The sequence below is a fragment of the Capricornis sumatraensis genome, chromosome 6 (assembly GCF_032405125.1).
Source record: "Capricornis sumatraensis isolate serow.1 chromosome 6, serow.2, whole genome shotgun sequence".
Lineage (NCBI taxonomy): Eukaryota > Metazoa > Chordata > Mammalia > Artiodactyla > Bovidae > Capricornis > Capricornis sumatraensis.
In genome coordinates, this window is record NC_091074.1 from 10250200 (window position 1) to 10264170 (window position 13971).

Sequence of the window (13971 nt, forward strand, 5' to 3'; positions counted from 1 at the left end):
CCCCATGGACTGCAGCATGCAGGGCTTCCCCATCCATCACTAACTCGCAGAGCTTGCTCAAACCTGTGTCCATTGAGTCAGTGATGCCATCCAACCATCTCATCCTCTGTTGTCCCCTTCTTCTCCTGCCTTCAATCTTTCCCAGCATCAGGGTCTTTTCAAATGAGTCAGCTCTTTGCCTGAGGTGGCCAAAGTATTGGAGTTTCAGCTTCAGCATCTGTCCTTCCAATGAATATTCAGGATTGATTTTCTTGAGGATGGACTGGTTGGATCTCCTTGCAGTCCAAGGGACTCTCAAGAGTCTTCTCCAATACCACAGTTCAGAAGCATCGATTCTTTGGTGGTCAGCTTTCTTTATAGTCCAACTCTCACATCCATACACGACTACTGGAAAAACCATAGCTTTGACTAGGCAGACCTTTGTTGGCAAAGTAGTGTCTTTGCTTTTTTGTATGCTGTCTAGGTTTGTCATAACTTTTCTTCCAAGGAGCAAACGTCTTTTAATTTCATGGCTGCAGTCACCATCTGCAGTGATTTTGGAGCCTGAGAATATAAAGACTGTCACTGTTTCCACTGTTTCCCCATCTGTTTGCCATGAAGTGATGGGACCAGATGCCATGATCTTAGTTTTTTGAATGTTGAGTTTTAAGCCAGTTTTTTCACTCTCCTCTTTCACTTTCATCAAGAGGCTCTTTAATTCCTCTTCACTTTCTGCCATAAGGGTGGTGTCATCTGTGTATCTGAGGTTATTGATATTTCTCCCAGCAATCTTGATTCCAGCTTGTGCTTCATCCAGCCTGGCATTTTACTATAATAAGTATGAAAAGGCAGAAAGTGACTATAGAGTTCTTTACAATAAAACCCTTGATAAGGATAACATTTGAGGGTTGAAATTTTATCAAAAGGATTATAAATATATTTTGGCATTCTGCTGGTTTCAAGGGCACTTTAAAAGTTGTGTAGTTAAATTATTACAAATGTGACATATTTGTTGAAACCCAATCTGTAAGTCTTACACCAATGATCATTTCTTCTTGCTAAAATATAGAAATAATTTATCTGAAATCCGTGAGTGCTACGAAGAGTTTGATTTCTTCATAGAGGTTCTTCTATAAGTTAAGCTAATCACTGAAAGGCCTAAAATAAGACAGAGAGGAGAATTACTGAAATTAACATGCTTTTTGGGCTTCCTTGTGGCTCAGCTGGTAAAGAACCCACCTGCAACGCAGGAGACCTGGGTTCTACCCCTGGGTTGGAAAGATCCCCTGGAGAAGGAAAAGGCTACCCCCTCCAGTATTCTGGCCTGGAGAATTCCATGGACTATATAGTCCATGGGGGTCACAAAGAGTTGGCCCTGACTGAGCAACTTTCACTTTCAAGATACTTTAGGAGAATTCTGCCATAACATTAAAAATTTTAAAAAGGAGTCCCATCTTATGTTGAGATCAGATAATGAAAGCTCAGGGTTAACCTCAGGTTTATCTGGGTTGTATGCCATCATGTCCACTAATATATGGAAACATGTCAGTATCCCAGACATTAAAAATAAATTTTTTTTCCCCACAAGATCATCATTTTCTCCCAGAAAACCAATTATTTTATTTTTTCAAATATTCTCTCACCTGCATATGCCTTATATATAGTTTTAGTTGTCCAACTCTACTCATATATAACTTAGGAAAAGCATATTTAATGATGTGAGAAAGTAAGTAAATCAAGAACCACACCCAGAAACATCCCATCTCCAAGGATAAGTATACACTCATCTTGCAGTTACTGGATTTCAGTATATGGCTCTCCTGTGAGTTCCTGACATGGTAGTAGTTAGGAACTTGCTTCTTTTCTTCATATTATCTTGATTAAAGCTGGACTTTTGATTAATCAATTAGTTAATTCTAATCATCAATATTAGTCTATTTGACCCTTGTTGATATTTTTCCTTCAGAGAAAGAGTCCGATGGCTTCATGAATTTGTACTCTGACTCACGTTAATTTTATGCAGGAGGGAAAGAGGTTGTCTTTATAACCTGTTGATGATCTGTCAACACTGTTGAGTTAGGTCTGAAATCTACTCACAGAATCAATAAAATTCCACTCCAAGTTGGTCTCATCACCTTTCCATAGAAGCCTGGCAACTTCTTTGAGTTGTACTTCATGACTTTCCAATTATTCCCATTTTTTAGAAACCAAAGAGACATCAAAAAATGTTGTAACTCACAAAATGAACACAAAAAATAAATTGATGACTCACCATGTCCATCTGTTCTGGAGAAGCTGAAGAGAAGGATGCTCTGAAGTAGGGGCAAGGAGCTGAACTATCAATGTAGAAACCATATCCTGGAAGCATGAATATCTGAGAGAGTTTTGGAAAATAGGTAATTAAAGGAAAAATAAAAATAGAGGTAAATCTAACCTCAGAGTGTCAGAGGACTTTCTGAGTTTAAAAGCAATGAAAGAAATTTCAAGAGAAAAAACAACTTACAGAAAAACTCTGCATGTCATACAATAAACAAAACTAAAAGCACAGAAACAGGAAAAGTATTTAGGATAAATATGACAGTCCTGTCTCTTCTCTGTACCCTAAAATAATGCACAGAAGCAGAAGGAAAACTCTAAATTTTAGCTTTAATGGACGAAGGACAGTTCCTACAGGCAACAGAAATTGTAATAAACATAGTAACCATCTAATGTAACTAGAAAAGTAAAATGAATTCTAACAATGAAATATTCTTTATGAGATATCAAGTTTGGAAGTGACCTTTAAGTTGGGACTTCAAAGATAGGTAGGTATTGACCAAACAAAATGTAAGGAAAGAGTCCTTTAGGGAGAAGATACAGAGTGTAGAGGCCTGAAGATGTGAAGAAAATGGGTCACTCAAAGAGGTGGAAACAATACTTAGACTGGAGGAATAAAGTGGCAAGTAATTCTGTCAAAACTCTGGGACACCGTCTCCTTTCTGTGACTTCTGTGGCTGCCAGCTTGCTGCCCCCAAGCAAGTGTCCTCCGCTTCCTAGGCATGCAAACACACTGTTCCCAGTCTCTTTCTAGATGCTCATGGCCAAGTGATTGAATCCCAACCAGGGAGGGGAAGTCTTGGTGCTAGTTTTTGGCCTGGCCTGTGAACGTCTCCCCATGTGACCCGCCATACCCTCTGCATGCTGTTTTCATTGTGGTCCATGAATTGAAATGCCATGCAAGACGGTGGCAGGGGCCCAGGTCTCTGACTCAAGGAGGGAGCAGAAGGGCCTGTAGACCGTGCCTCTGAAAATTGTGCTGGAGAAAGAAATAAAACTTGGCTTGTGTTAAGTCTTTGGAATTGTTGTCTAGTAAAATCATGATACTCGAACTTCAAGTAACTGTTATTACTTGTTATAAATCTGGGCTCTGGTCACTGAAGTTTGATGAACTGGGAATGAAATGATTTGGGGAACTAAGGGAAGAAGATTTCAAGGTGGAAGAAGAGTTTTTTGTCCTCATTAACAATGAAAATGTAATTTCTCCCAATATCATGGAATAGTTATGGGATGTGCCAGAAGCAAGTTTCTGTAGAGAAGGAGGAAGTGGTGATAATCTCCTTGAATGATGGCACAAATCTGGTCTAAGGCAGAAGTGATAAAGTTCCAGATTATTTAGAAGTTAAAGTACATGCTGCAGGGTTAATGGAATAAGTGAAGGGGACTGAAGAAAACCACTATAAAATAGGAAGTCTCTATCCTTAGCTCTTAGTTCAGGGATATGCAGAAATAGCCACTTATCAAATATTCTGGATGATAATGGCATTGATAAGAAAGCAAACAAAATGTAATAAAACTGACTTATTATAAGTTCAGTTGCTCAGTCGTGTCTGACTCTTTGCGACTCCATGGACTGCAGCACAGAGGGCTTCCCTGTCCATCACCAGCTCCCACAGCTTGCTCAAACTCATGTCCATTGAGTCGGTGATGCTATCCAACCATCTCATCCTCTGTCATCCCTTTTTCTCCTCCTGCCTTCAATCTTTCCCAGCATCAGGGTATTTTCCATTCAGTCAGTTCTTCACATCAGGTGGCCAAAGTACTGGAGCTTCAGCTTCAACATCAGTCCTTCCACACAATATTCAAGACTTATTTCCTTGAGGATTGACTGGTTTGATCTCATTGCAGTCCAAGGGACTCTCAAGAGTCTTCTCCAACACCACAGTTCAAAAGCATCAATTCTTTGGCACTCAGGTTTCTTCACAGTCCAACTCTCACATCCATACATGTCCACTGAAAAAACCATAGCCTTGACTAGATGGAACTTTGTTGGTAAAGTAATGTCTCTGCTTTTTAATATGCTGTCTAGGTTGGTTATAACTTTCCTTCCAAGGAGTAAGCGTCTTTTAATTTCATGGCTGCAATCACCATCTGCAGTAATTTTGGAGCCCTCCAAAATAAAATCTGACACTGTTTCCACTATTTCCCCATAGATTTCCCATGAAGTGATGGGACCAGATGCCATGATCTTAGTTTTCTGAATGTTGAGTTTTAAGTCAACTTTTTCACTTTCCTCTTTCACATTCATCAAAAGGCTCTTTAGTTCTTTACTTTCTGCCATAAGTGTGGTGTCATCTGCATATCTGAGCTTATTGATATTTCTCCCAGCAATCTTGATTCCAGCTTGTGCTTCATCCAGCCCAGCATTTTGCATGATGTACTCTGCATAGAAGTTAAATGAGCAGGGTGACAATATACAGCCTTGACGTACTCCTTTCCCAATTTGAAACTAGTCTGTTGTTCCACGTCCAGTTCTAACTGTTGCTTCTTCACCTGCATACGGATTTCTCAGGAGACAGGTAAGGTGGTCTGGTATTCCCATTTCTTTAAGAATTTTCCACAGTTTGTTGTGATCCACACAGTCAAAGGCTTTGGCATAGGCAAGAAAGCAGAAATAGATGTTTTTCCGGAACTCTCTTGCCTTTTCAATGATCCCATGGATGTTGGCAATTTTATTTCTGGTTCCTCTGCCTTTTCCAAATCCAGCTTGGACATCTGGAAGTTCACGCTTCACATACTGTTGAATCCTGGCTTGGAGAATTTTGAGCATTATTTTGCTAGCATGTGAGATGAGTGCAATTGTGCAGTAGTTTGAACATTCTTTTGCCTTGCCTTCTTTGGGATTGGAATGAAAACTGACCTTTTCCAGTCCTGTGGCCACTGCTGAGTTTTCCAAATTTGCTGGCATATTGAGTGCAACACTTTCACAGCATCATCTTTTAGGGTTTGAAATAGCTCACCTAGAATTCCATCACCTCCACTAGCTTTGTTTGTAGTGATGCTTCCTAAGGCCCACTTGACTTCACATTCCAGGATGTCTGGCTCTGGGTTATCTGGGTCATGAAGATTGTTTTTGTATAGATTTTCTGTGTATTCTTGCCACCTCTGCTTAATATCTTCTGCTTCCATTAGGTCTGAAACAATCTTTTTCCTTTATTGTGCCCATGTTTGCATGAAATGTTCCCTTGGTATCTCTAATTTTCTTGAAGAGATCTCTAGTCTTTCCCATTGTATTGTTTTCCTCTATTTCTTTGTATTAATCACCAAGGAAGGGTTTCTTATCTCTTCTTGGTATTCTTTGGAACTCTGCATTCAGATGGGTATATCTTTCCTTTTCTCCTTTGCCTTTAGCTTCTCATCTCTTCACAGCTATTTGTAAGGCCTCCTCAGACAATCATTTTGCCTTTTTGCATTTGTTTTTCTTGGGATGCTCTTGATCACTGCCTCCTGTACAATGTCATGAACCTCTGCCCATAGTTCTTCAAGCACTCTGTCTATCAGATCTAATCCCTTGAATATAATTGTCACTTCTACTGTATAATTGTAAGGGATTTGATTTAGGTTATACCTGAATGATTTTGTGATTTTCCCTACTTTCTTCAATTTGATACAATGAGATGGCAGAGTAGAAGGACATGCACTTCATCTTCTCCTGTGAGAGGTCCAAAATGACTTATTAAACTAAAATGCAATTCTTCAAGTCATGTATTTATTAAGCAATTACCATGTGCTGTCATTAGCATTATAAGAATTGATAAAGCATGGGTCTTGCACTCAAGGATGATACTTAGAGAGGGTGAGCGAGTTTCCCAGGAGAGTGGATTTGCTTTTGCTTCCAGACAGCCATTTTCCTGCTCTGACTGCTAGCCTGCCTTGTCGCTTATGTTCTAGTATAGGACTTTGCTAGCATCAACATGGTTTTTCTCTTGTACTTAGTACCTCAAGACAAACATGATACTAGAAACATATCTTAGTGTTTACATAAGACTGATGAATATGTTAAAAAATTAATGTTGAAAGGATGATTTATTTGATAAATTGGGAAGCTGTACAAAAAATTTTTAGATTTTTCAGCTTTATCAATGCCCCTAAATGAAATCTCAATAGACTTATGGTTTAAGTACAAAATGTACAGACATCCTTGCAGACTAATTAAGTGAAAAAAGGTGGATGAAAATCTTTCCATGTAATTTTAATCATGTAAAATAAATGTATAGCTATATCAAACAAATTAAAAGTCCTGTTAAAAAAACAGCAGCAGACCCAAATAGCCATTTTCCAAAGAAGATATGCTGATTGCCAATAGGCACATGAAAAGATGCTGCACATCATTAGTCATCTGGGAAATGCAAATCAAAGCACAATGAAATATCATGTCATACCTCTCAGAATGGGTCTCATCAAAAAGACCACAAACAAAAAATGTTGTTGAGGATGTGGAGAAAAGGGAACTCTCATATACTATTGGTAGAAATTTCAACTGGAGTAGCTATTTTGGAAACCAGTATGAGATTTCTCAAAAAACTAAAATAGAGCTATACTATGATCCTGAAATTCTATTCCTGGGTATATATAAAATAATTTAAATATTATTTTTAAAAGATACATGGACTCCTATATTTATAGGAGCATTATTTACAATTGCCAAGATATGGAAGCAGCCTAAATATCCATTTGCAGATGAATGGATAAAGAATTTGTGGTATATGCCTATGATGGAATACTACTCAGCCATACAAGGGAATTAAACCCTGCCATTTGTGACAATATGGACAGAGTTGGAGAGTATTATGCTTAGTGAAATGAGTCAGAGATAGAAGAATGCCATATGTTATCGCTTCTATGCAGAACCAAAAACAGAAATGAATAAATATAACAAAAGGGAATAAGCTCATAAATATAGAAAACAAACTTGTGGTTACTGGTGGTGAGAGGGATGGGAGGAGGGGCAGGATAGGAGTAGAGGATTAAGAGGTATAAACTATTATGTATAAAATAAATAACAAGGATATATTATACAGTATGGGGAATATAGCTAATGTTTTATATTAACATTACAAAGAGCATAATTTTAGAAGTATTGAATCACCATGTTGTGCACCTGAAACTAATGTAATATTGTCAATGAACTATACTTTAGTAAAAAGGTAATTTCATTTCATTAAAAAAATTAGATACATACAAGCTCTTCAAGAAAATGTACCATAAATGGTCAAAAAACCTGGGTGGTAAAATTATGGGCTATTTAAAAAAATTGAGAAGTAACACAGAACATGGTGGAGTAAAAGGACTTGAGTTTACTTCCTCTCATGAAAACACAAAAATCACAACTAACTGCTGAACAACCATCAACAAAATGGACTGGAGCCCACAATAAAAAGATGTTTCCATATTCAAAGTCAAAGAAGAAGCCACAACAAGATGCTGGGAGGGGTGCATTTGTGAGATAATCAAATCTCAAACCTGCCAGGTGGGTGACCCACAAGCTGGAAAATAATTACAGCTCAATGGTTTTCCCACAGGAGTGAGAGTTCTGACACCCCCACCAGATTCTCCGTAGCATCAGGGGGAGGAGCTCCACTAGAGCATTTGTCTTTGAAGGCCAGCAGGGCATGATTGCAGGAGTTCCACAGCTTTGAAGGGGACAGAAACTCCACCCTTGAATGGCAGAAAGAAGGTTTCAGGCGCACTAGCACCCAGAGGTAAAAGCAGTGACTTCACAGGAGCCTGGGCTACACCTATCTGTATGTCTTGGTAGGTCTACTGGGGGGTGGTGAGTGGGAGGCAGATGTAGCTTAATGTGGGGGCAAAGACACTGGTGGCAGTGGTACTGGGGAGTACTCATTGGCATGGTCTGTCCCAGAGGTTGTCACCTTGATACCAAGACTGGCCCCACCCAACAGTGTCTGCAGTGCTGGGACACCTCAGGTCACAGAACCAATAGGATGGAAACACAGCCCCACCCATCAGCAGACAGACTGTCTAAAATCTTTCTCAGCTCACAACTACCTCTGAACACACCCCTTTACATGGCCCTGTCTGCTAGTGGGCAGGAAACATCCCCTCCCAGCAGGAAGCCTGGATAAGTCTCTAATACCTGCCTCATCTGCCAGAGGGCTAACACCAGAATCAAAGAAGCACTACAGCCCTGCAACCTGCTGAATGAGAACTGCAAACACAGAAAGTTAGACAAAGTGAGATGGTGGAGGAATGTGCTCCAGATGAAGGAACAAGATGAAATCTCAGAACAACCAAGTGAAGTGGGCATAGGCAATCTACCCCGCTAAAATTCAGAGGAATGGCACTAAAGATGATTCTAGATCTCAGAAAAAGAATAGAGGCACAGAACAAGAAGATGCAAAAATGTTTAACCAAGATCTAGAAGACATAAAGAAGTGAGTTGAACAATACAATAACTGAAAAGAAAAGTACACTAGAAGGAATCGATAGCAGAATAAATGAGGCAGAAGAATGAATAAGTGAGCTGGAAGAGAGGACAGTGAAAATCACTGTCACAGAACAGATTAAAGAAAAAAAACACAAAGACATGAGGACAGTTTGACACCTCTGGGACAACTTTAAATGCACCAGCGTTAGCGTTATAGGGGTCCCAGAAGGAGAAGCGGGAGAGCAAGGGCCTGAGAAAGTATTTGAAGAGAAGATAGCAGAAAATTTCCCTAATGTAGGAAAGAAAACATTCACCCAAGTCCAGAAAGTGCAGAGTCCCATACAGGATAAACCCAAGGGGGAACACACTGAGATACGTAGTAATCAAATTGAAGACAAAGAAATGAATCCTAATTGGAAAGGAAAAAGTAACACTAAAATTGTTTGCAGATGACATGATATTATATATAGAAAATCCTAAAGATGCTACTAGAAAACTACTAGAACTCATCAATGAATTTGGTAAAGTTGTAGGGTACAAATTAATGCATAGAAATCTGTTAACTTCTATACTCTAACAATGAAAGATCAGAAAGAGAAATTAAGGATTAATCACATTTACCATCTCATTGAAAAGAATAAAATACATAGGAATATACCTAACCAAGGTAGAGGGCATGGCAAATCACTCCAGTATTCTTGCCCAGAGAATCCCCATGGACAGCAGAGCCTGGTGGGCAGTCCATGAGGTTGCAAAGAGTCAGATATGACTAGGCAATTAAGCATAGCATAGCACATACCTAACCAAGGCCTCAAAAGACCTGCATTCCAAAAGTATGAGATGCTAATGAAAGAAATCAAAGATGACACAAACAGGTAAAAAGATACACCACCATGTTCTTGGACTAGAAGAATCAATATTGTTGAAATGACTATACTACTGAAGACAATCTACAAGTTTAATGCAATACCTATCAAATTGCCAGTGGCATTTTTTTTTTTTTTGCAGACATAGAGTAAATAAATCTTAAGATATATATGGGAACACGAAAGACCCCAAATAGCGAAAGCAATCCTGAGAAAGAAAAAGGGAGGTCAAGGACTTGGGGGCCTTAACTTCAGACTATAATACAAAGCTACAGTAATTAAGACAGTGTGGTACTGGTGAAAAAAACAGAAATATAGATGAATGGAACAGTATGGAAAGCCCTGAAGTAAACTCATGCACCTATGATCCATTAATCTATGACAAAAGGGGCAAGACTATAAAATGGAGAGAAGACAGTCTCCTCAATAAATGAGACTGGGAAAACCAGACAGATACATATAAAGAAACAAAATTAGGACATTCTGTAACACTATACACAATCATAAACTCAAAATTTATTAAAGACCTAAATGTAAGACCAGAAATTATGAAACTCTGAGAGGAAAACATAGGCAGAACACTCTCTGACATAAATTTCAATATCTTTTTGGATTCACCTCTTACAGTAAGGGAAATAACAGCAAAATAAACAAATAGGACCTAATTAAACTGAAAAGCTTATTCAGCAAAGGAAACCATTAACAAAATAAAAGGTCAGTCAATGGAATGAAAGAAAATATTTTCAAACAATGTGACTGACAGGGGATTAATCTCCAAAATATATAAACAACACATGAGCTCAGTATCAGAAAGATCAAACAACCCAATAAAAAAATGGACCAAAGATCTAAATAGACATTTCTCCAAAGAATACATAGAAATGGCCAAAAAATACATTTAGAGATGCTTAACATCACTAATAACCAGAGAAATGAAAAATCAAAACTACAATAAGGAATGACCTCACACAGGTCAGAATGGCCATCATCAAAAATTTTACTAACAATAAGTGGTAGAGAGGGTGTGGAGAAAAAGGAACACTCCTACACTGTTGGTGGGAAAGTAAATTGGTATAGTCACTATGGAGAATAGTATTGAGATTCCTTAAAAAACTGAAAATAGAGCTCTTGTATGATTCAGCAGTCCCGCTTCAGGGAAAATGTCTGCAGAAAACCAAAATTCAAAAAGTTATATGTGCCTCACTGTTCACTAAAGCACTATAGACAGTAGTCAAAATGTGGAAGCAACCTAAATATCCATCAACAGAGGAATGGATAAAGAAGATGTGGTACTATTACTCAGCCCTAAAAATGTATATAATAATGCCATCTGCAGCACGGATACACCTGGAGACTGTCACACTAAGTGAAATCACACCGAGAAAAACAAATATGTGATTAAACTGTATGTGGAATCTAAAAGAAATGATACATATGAACTTATTTATAAAACGGAAACAGACTCGAAGATTTAGAAAAGTTTACCAAAGGGGAAATGTTGGGGGTGTGTGTGGAAAGGATAAATCAGGAGGTTGGAATTAACATATACACACTGCTGCTGCTGCTAAGTCGCTTCAGTCGTGTCCGACTCTGTGCGACCCTGTAGACGGCAGCCCACCAGGCTCTCCCATCCCTGGGATTCTCCAGGCAAGAACACTGGAGTGGGTTGCCATTTCCTTCTCCAATCCATATGTAAAATAATCAATAAGAACCTACTTGTATAGCACAAGCAATTGACTCAGTATCTTAGAATAACCTATATGGGAAAAGAATTTGAAAAGAATAAATATATGCATATGTATAACTGAATCCATTTTCTGTGTACCTGAAACTAACACAGCACTGTAAATCAACTATACCTCAATATAAAATAAAAATTAAAAAGTGACATTATTCTTTAATGAAGTACAGTGCCACCCTGAGTATGCTTTACTTCTATTTTAAATAGTAATGGCTAACACTTATCAAGTATTTACTATGTGCCAGGCATTAGTCTAGGAGTTTTCTCCACGTTGACTCCTTTCATCATAGCAATCGTAAGAAGGAGAGATTCCTATTATCTTCTATTTTTCAGATGAGACTCAAGGAGGACACCTCACTCAACACCACATATCATGAAGGGCTGGAGCTGGGGATCACACCCAAGGACTGTGGCTCCCGAAACTGTGCTCTTGGCCACTAAGCTAACCAGTAGCTGAGCTGAATGACTGTATTTCCCCTACTTAGGAGACTAATTCTGTAACCCAAAATCTATTGTGATCTTAATGAGATAATGTATCTGATAAGCAAATGTAATGCCTTGTGCTAGCTGGCAACGATAAACATCTTATAATTTTTATTAAGAAATTACAGAAAAAGTTTAACTTTTCCTCCTGTCTTACCTCATTCTTAACGGCTTTTTCTTCAATCAGTTTTCTTACATCATGAATGCCCTTAATTTTCACCCACAGAAACATTCCAGCGTTAGGAACTTGCCATTCTGCCAAACCTACAAAGAAAAGAAGAGAAGAAATATTTTCTGAGTCCAGTTTTCATGATGTCAGTTATATCACTTAAATGACAAGTGACAGTAACTATAAACTAGCATTTCCAAAAAAGTTCCTTCAGTGACAGAATTTAAAAAAATATATTTTTATGAGTCCTGAAATTGGATGTTCTGAGTTTTATTTCAAAAAGTGATGGGAAGTTTTGAAAGAAGAAAGGGAGAAAGAGGACTCGTGTATGTATAGGATTTTAGTGGGTTTTAGGGCCATGCAGAGTACATCGTGAGAAACGCTAGGCTGGAAGAAACACAAGCTGGAATCAAGATTGCCAGGAGAAATCTCAATAACCTCAGATATGCAGATGACACCACCCTTATGGCAGAAAGAGAAGAGGAACTAAGAAGCCTCTTGATGAAAGTGAAAGTGGAGAGTGAAAAAGTTGGCTTAAAGCTCAACATTCAGAAAATGAAGATCATGGCATCCAGTCCCATCACTTCATGGGAAATAGATGGGGAAACAGTGGAAACAGTGTCAGACTTTATATCTTTGGGCTCCAAAATCACTGTAGATGGTGACTGCAGCCATGAAATTAAAAGATGCTTACTCCTTGGAAGAAAAGTTATGACCAACCTAGATAGCATATTCAAAAGCAGAGACATTACTTTGCTGACTAAGGTCCGTCTAGTCAAGGCTATGGTTTTTCCTGTGGTCATGTATGGATGTGAGAGTTGGACTGTGAAGAAGGCCAAGCACCAAAGAATTGATGCTTTTGAACTGTGGTGTTGGAGAAGACTCTTGTGAGTCCCTTGGACTGCAAGGAGATCCAACTCGTCCATTCTGAAGATCAACCCTGGGATTTCTTTGGAAGGAATGATGCTAAAGCTGAAAGTCCAGTACTTTGGCCACCTCATGCGAAGAATTGACTCATTGGAAAAGACTTTGATGCTGGGAGGGATTGGGGGCAGGAGGAAAAAGGTATTACAGAGGATGAGATGGCTGGATGGCATCACGAACTCGATGGACGTGAGTCTGAGTGAACTCTGGGAGTTGGTGATGGACAGGGAGGCCTGGCGTGCTCCGATTCATGGGGTCGCAAAGAGTCGGACATGACTGAGCGGCTGAACTGAACTGAACTGAGGGCCATGCAGGAACTCCTGTGTCATGCCCATCTTTCTTCCTTAGAGCTGTCCCTAAGACACACATGTCTCCTTCAAATTGTAGGAGAGGATTTCTCAACTCCTTCTAGAATCTTACTAGTGTTTCAGTAAATTGTTCAGAAGTGTAATGAATTGACATTTTTATCAGAATATAATTAGTTATAAAAGTAATACTTAAAATTAAGGAATTCTGGGTGCATTTGTAGGCTTTATGTTTCATTGAATATAAGGATAGAGAAACCAAGGAACAAAATTATTTTGGTTTTAATTATTACCATTTTAAAAAAAAGAACTTGCTGTTGATTAAAACCTTTTTTCAACTTTACAGTGTGGTAAAATAGTACTTTATAAAAAATACTAATTGTGTTTTTACCAGGACTTCATAGGGAAGAAGGTATGATGGAAATAAGGAATTGATACCTTATATTAGGGCTTCCCAGGTGGCTGAGTCCTATAGAGTCCACCAGCAATGCAGGAGACCTGGGTTTGATCCCTGGGTCAGAAAGATCCCTGGAGAAGGGAATGGCAACCCGCTCCAGTGTTCTTGCCTGGAGAATCCCATGGACAGAGGAGCCTGGTGGGCTATAGTCCACAGGGTCTCATAGAGTCGGACTTAGCCACTTTCACTTCACTGTGTATTTACTGTTATTTTTTGCCAAAGGCATTTTTAGTGGTGTAATTAAAGCCATGAAATTCATTTTACTTTTTTCCTTAATAGAAAATTAAATCTAAACCATCCTGAAATCAAATTAGCAATAGAAAAGATTAGATAGTAGACAAAT

At 38.7% G+C, this 13971-nt stretch overlaps 1 pseudogene; it reads right to left on the bottom strand.

Moving 5' to 3' along the window:
- Positions 1–1095: 1095 nt before the first annotated feature.
- The window catches only part of LOC138081149 (kynurenine/alpha-aminoadipate aminotransferase, mitochondrial-like), a 32922-nt pseudogene continuing 20046 nt past the window's right edge, over positions 1096–13971 (bottom strand).